The sequence below is a fragment of the Myotis brandtii genome, unplaced genomic scaffold (assembly GCF_000412655.1).
Source record: "Myotis brandtii unplaced genomic scaffold, ASM41265v1 scaffold469, whole genome shotgun sequence".
NCBI lineage: Eukaryota > Metazoa > Chordata > Mammalia > Chiroptera > Vespertilionidae > Myotis > Myotis brandtii.
Window position 1 is genome coordinate 1,303,950 of NW_005367911.1, and position 6,005 is coordinate 1,309,954.

The 6,005-nt window shown below is 50.2% G+C and overlaps 1 protein-coding gene and 1 pseudogene across 5 annotated transcripts in view; one reads left to right on the plus strand and one right to left on the minus strand.

Annotated features, from left to right (window-relative positions):
* The window catches only part of ACLY (ATP citrate lyase), a 52,802-nt gene that overhangs the window by 5,143 nt on the left and 41,654 nt on the right, over positions 1-6,005 (plus strand). For 4 of the 5 annotated variants that reach the window (XM_005875760.2, XM_005875757.2, XM_005875758.2 and 1 more), the window contains exon 1: positions 5,322-5,482. The exons of the other annotated variant lie outside the window; for it this stretch is intronic. The gene's annotated coding sequence lies outside the window, so the exon portion shown is untranslated. Of the gene's footprint in view, positions 1-5,321; positions 5,483-6,005 lie in introns of those variants that run through there. 5 annotated transcript variants of the gene reach the window in all.
* Positions 848-1,523, minus strand: LOC102247964 (annotated as a pseudogene).

A 6,005-nucleotide genomic window follows, 5' to 3' on the forward strand; every position in this document is an offset into this window, starting at 1 on the left:
GTACATGCCCTTGACCGGAATCGAACTTGGGACCCTTCAGTCCCCAGGCCGACGCTCTATCCAGTGAGCCAAACCAGCCAGGGTGATGTTACATTTTTTAATAACCCACAATTATGTTTAGGAAATCACATAAACATAGGTCACTGATTTGAATGAAATGTATAAATTTGTAGCAAAGCTTTGTAGTTACAAAAAAACAAAAAAATTACCAAAGAATGCCCATAATTAATGTTTATTTCACCTTTGTGTCATATTCCTGGATCCTTCACCAATATTACATGAGGAATAAACAAAAGCAAAACAAATGAAAAAGTGAAATCAGAATCACTAATGTCATCAAGGGAAACAAATAAATTAAAACCTAGCAGCCACCAGCAAGAGCACAGCAAAGACAATGCTGTAAAAAGAAACAAAGAAAATTGCTAGAAAACTGTATGCATCATACTCTTTCAAACCAGCAAAATATGCTCCTGCATACAATGGAACATAAACAGAATTCTTTTCCTGTAAGGTATAGAAATGCAAGTTCCTTTTTAACATTGTGGATGGGTAAAATATGTTTGTAATAATAATTCTTCTAAGCTATTACAGAGTAGGCCAGAAACACATTAATGGATTATGGGAATGATGTGTACTCTAATTCTTTGATTGGGACAGTGGACATTCTAACCAAAAAAAAAAAAAAGATGAACACAGAAGTACAAAATACCTAGGGATAAAATTAACCAAGGATTTTTAAAAGACCTGTATTTGGAAAATTATAACACACTGAAGAAAGAATTGAAGAAGATACAAATAAGTGGAAGCATATATTGTGTTCATGAATGAGAATTAGTATCATTAAATGTCAAACAACAAACCTATTTTTAGTGGTGGAGCCCCTCTTAGTAGCTGTGTCTGCATGGGACTGATAACCAATCACTATCTTTGGAGGAAGTCCTAACCTTTCCTTGTATACCCTCCCTATATGTGTAGCAGCATCTCTGTTTTCACATTCAGTAGTCCATAGTGCTATCTTATCACCCTTAGCTCGAACATTAACAAAGGCTCCACATACATCACCACTGTAGTCATCAAAAGATTCTCCAATAAGGCACAGCAGTGTCTCTAGCCAAAAGCGATCGAGGTCACTTCGTCTCTGCTGTTTGTTCAGGGTAATTAGCCATCGTCCTCCTCGTTTGTTTTTCTCATCTTCCCACATAGGTTTAATACCATCCTTAAAGAGTGAGTAGCCACAGCCAGGCATTAAATTACTAGATAACTGGATATGGTTGTACAGAGCCCAAAAGTCTTCAACAGTATCAAGCTCAGAGATCAGCCGAAGGTTTGCTTGCCAAGTTTTGCTTTTATCATTTTCAAAAAACCAGAGTGCCCATCTGTTCTGTAAAGGATGTTTACTATAGTGTTCTGGGTTAGCAACCTCCTGGTTAGATTCTGTTTTCTCTTCTGTAGGCGGGGGATTAGGAGTAGGGGTGGTTTCCGGTTCCACAGTTGCCATCTTAGATCCTCTGCAGTCTCTTTTGGGTCTGACATTCTATAAATCTGCGATCATGGGGCTGAATAAGCAGCACTTGGGGCTGTGCATTCTTTTTTTTAATATATTTCATTGATTCTTTACAGAGAGGAAGGAAGAGGGACAGAGAGCCAGAAACATCGATGAGAGAGAAACATCGATCAGCTGCCTCCTGCACACCCCCCACCGGGGATGTGCCCACAACCCAGGTACATGCTCTTGACCGGAGTTGAACATGGGACCCTTCAGTCCGCAGGTGGGGCTGTGCATTCTTGAGGCAGCACCTAAATTATAAGGGAGAGAGGTGAGCGCAACCCATGCTTGGGATGAGGCCTCCAAACATCGGAGGTGAGGCACAGTCCCAAAACCTTACGGTTGGTGTTGGGGTAGAGACGTTGGTCCCGATGGAGGCTGGCAGTGCTGTTCTGTACACCATGCCCTCTGCTTCCGCCTGACCGTGAGAGACTTCCCCAACATGGGACATGGCTAACAGAGACAGGAGGCAAAAATAACTCACTCAGAGACGAGGTTAAACCTGCCTAGTACAGTTCAGGGTAAATGATCCTGTTGTGAGAGGAGTTGTGCAAGTTCTGTCTCACAACGGGAAGTGGTAAGTGGCCTTCCTAGGACAAGACTTCCTAAAAGAGGGGGAATGTCCCAGGAATACACCTGGTGGGGAGGAGGCCCTTCCTAGGACAAGACTTCCTAAAAGAGGGGAATGTCCCAGGAATACACCTGGTGGGGAGGAGGCAGCAGCCATTTTTAAGGCAGGGTGAGCGCAGAGTTGGGATGACTGTGGGAAGAGGCTGGCCGGGAGCTGGCTGGAAAACAGTTCCTGTTCACAGATGCTGGCTCTGGCTGAACCTCCTGGGGAGCGGCCCCAGGTCACCTGGGCCCTTGGCTCCAAAGGCAGGTGGGTCAGTCAGTGTTGGGCCAAAAGTGAGTGGGAACCCGGTGGCTTTTCACAGGGTGGATCCTGATGAGTCTCTGATGTAAGCCCCTCTCTCTTGTTGTCACAGGGAGAGAGGTGGGTTTAGAACTGTACACTCAGATAGGCCCTGCCCCCCCCCTACTCTTCCCCTATATATTCTTTCTTTCATTTGCATGTTCATTTCAGTGTTTATTCAGTCACTCATACAGTGAGTGCCTAACATGTGCCAAATCCCATGATATGCACTGGGGATGCCAAAAGGAACAAGGCATGCATTCCTGGCTCTTAAGGAGTTCCTAGGCCAGGGGAGAGACCCGTTGGATATGATTTTCTTTCCCTCCTCACCTGCAGCAGTTTTAGTGGACCGGGCAAGGGACCTGGCGGCAAAATGATGTTGTTGTGGGGAGTATGTGTTAGCATCCATACCTTTCACATAGTAGGTGCTCAATGAATATCAGCTAAAATGGATTAAAACATAAGAGGGAAGCATTAGGCAGGCGAAGGCTTCTGAAACTGAGATAGAATGCCCACAGCTTGGGCACAGAGGTTGTACCTGTATTCTGTGTCCAATGACATGAAACTGTCCTCCAGCCCGTTTTAGAAGATTCAGATAGGAAAAGCAAGAGTTTAGAGGTGGTTAAAAATTTTTTTAAAAATATTTTTATTGATTTTTTTTGAGAGAGAGAGAGAGGAAGGGAGAGAAACATCGATGAGAGAGATACTTTGATCTGCTGCCTCCTGCATGCCCCCTACTGGGGATTGAGCCCACAACTCGGGTATGTCCTTTGACGGGAACCAGCAACCTCTTGGTACATGGGTCAACACTCAACCACTGAGCAACACTGGCCAGGCGAATTTAGAGCCTTTGAGAAGATGAGGCCGTATTGATTAATTTGGGGTACAGGAGTCTCTGTGGGGACATGGTGGGGTAATGAGAGAGTCTTTTCTGGGGAGGTTAGGGGTTGGGGGTGAGGGGCAGAAGCCTTGAATGGGCCCACTGAGAAAACTGAAAAACTTCAGTGATTGATTCATGGACTCTGGCCAACACTGCTCCCCCCTCACTCTCTGGACAGTTACTTTCTCCTTACCCCTGTCCAGGACTAGTCAAATTTGGTCCCAGCAACACCTAGAGGGGGGACTTAATCACTCAGCCAACATTTATTGAGCATTTACTAGGTACCAGGCCCTATTCAAAGTGCTAAAGACACAGCAGTGAAGAAAACAAAAATCCCTATCTTCATGGACATATGCAAGTTTACCTGAAGGAGTAAATTGTTAGAAATGAAAGAGTTGGGGCAAAGGGCATGCACATTTAAACTTTTATCAATGTTGCCAAGTTGGTGTACAAAGAGTTTATTACAGCTTATTTTCCACCTGGATGCCTGTTTCTGAACCAGTCTATCTTTCTAACCAGAAGGATAACTCCTGCACAGGCGACCCTTCCTGACTGCAATCTTTCCACTAGCTCACGTTCATAGATGTTTTCTTTCCCTACAGAGAGGTGATCCTTCTCTGAGATTTGTGCTGTTTGGGAAGATTCTTGGTAGGGGTGGAGCTCACTCAACCCATGTAGGGGTGAGAGGGCCAAGAAAGAGAGGAGGTGAGGAGTTCTTTCAAAAGGAAGGGACCAGAAAGTGATGTCATCAGGGGTCACTTATATCAGGCATGGGCAGCAAGTTTAGCTGCCCCACTCCTGGCTACAACTGGATTAGGGGGAGGAGGGCATAGCACAGTTTTTGTCATAAGAATGTCACAACATTGCTACTGTGTGAGTGTTACCCAGGTGCTTGGCAGGGGCACAGGCATGCTGACTCTCTGTGCATTGGCCTGACCCCTTAACCTCAGCTGCTCAGCCCATGATTCTCCACCCTGAAGTTAAACAGCTGTTAGGGTCAGGGTGCAGCTGGAAAGACCTACAAGACTGGGGTAATATTTACTGCTCCAGAATGTCGGAGCAGTAAATATTACGTCCTGGGTTCTAAGACTGTCTGATTTCAACTATTCTCCCCCACCATCTCACCAGTACCTATCAGATCGGGTGTCCCAGGTTTTTGGTTCGGAAACTATAGTCTGTTTCACAGGTAATGGAGAATGGCGAGGGAGCAGTTCATTCATCCCAGTGTCTCTGCGTGGGCTGGGGGGTGGGGTGGGAGGAGGAGCAGGAGAATGGCAGAGATGGCCCCAGCTCTGCACTAGAAACTTCCATGAAACCGCGGTGAGCTGAGCAGGTGAGTGCGGTGCATGGCACCCTCCTAGCCTGCCTCACTCGCTCACCCTGTCCCCCGCCTAATCCCATACTGGGAAGTCTGGGAAGTTAGCCTCGGCTCTCAGCCTCGCCCCCAAGGGCTCAACCTGTCCTAGAGGGTCCGAGTGCATGTGGGAAAGCAGTTTGCCACGGCTTTTTAAAAAGCGGGGTTAAACAACCGGGTTCGGTGTGGCCCATTTCAGGCAGCTGGGATGCCGACGTCAGTTTTTCCCATGGGGAGACAAGAAGGAGACTCCAGGTCCTCAAAGCAGCGCTACAGCCAGTTCGGCCAACAAGCGACACCCTTTCCCTCCCCTTCTCCCCCCACTCGACACCCCCATCGGAGTGGCGGCCGGCCCAGCCCCTAGGCGATCAGGCCACGGCCCCCAGCCCGGTACGTTCTCCTCCCGGCGTAGCTCGGCCCATCTCCCCACCCGAGACTCCGCCCCTGATCCCTCCCCGGCCTAGCAGGCTCCGGAGAGGCGGCGCCCCCGGGTTGTATGGGAAGGATACGCTGGCGGGACTACAACTCCCAGCAGCCCCTGGGACCCGCCCGCTGGGCGGAGCTCTACAGGGCAGCGAATTGGGAGGAGCCCTGGCGCTCAGGCTAGGGAACGCATGTAACCAATCGCCGGGCGGCTCACGACGTGTGCTGATAGGGGCGGGGAGAAGCCCTCCGGGGCCAGGACAAAAGCCGGATCCCTAGCGGCTGCGGGAGGCTGGCGCGCTCTGGAGAGTGGGCGTTGGGTCCCGGCCTGTGGAGGGAGCGCCCCGCACGGACTTTCGCGGAGAGGTGAGTGGCGGGCGGCTGCTTCCCCGGTTGGGCCCCGACGTGGCCCAGGAGCTTCCTGCCTCCCTCCCTCAACCCGGAACCGCCTCCACAGAGGCCGGCTTGGTGTTCACGCACCCTCCCTGCACCTCCTTGGAAGTTTTTCGGGGGGTTAGCCTCTAGGTTAGACTTCGCCTGAGACCCCGGCCAGCAGCCACGTGCGACTAACCCCCAGCCCTCCCACCTTCCAGTTTCTGGGGGTTTGCACAGGCTTCCGCCGTCCTTGCTTCTTCCCTCTGTGAAATCGCACTTTCTCCATGCTGGCGCCCCCCACCCCCTCCCGGAGCCAGTTACTGAGCTTCCTCAGGCTTTATTGGGCCACCCCTCGCCCCCATCCGGCCCCCCCACCGGATGCGGGCAACGGGAAGTAGAGAGAACGGTGACCTCCTGTCCCGCTCGGGCCCCTCAACAAGCCGGGCGCAGGCCCTTCCTCTTAGTGCCGTGGAGTCCACGGAGCCCCGCGCCGAAGCGGAGGGAGCCACCTGGG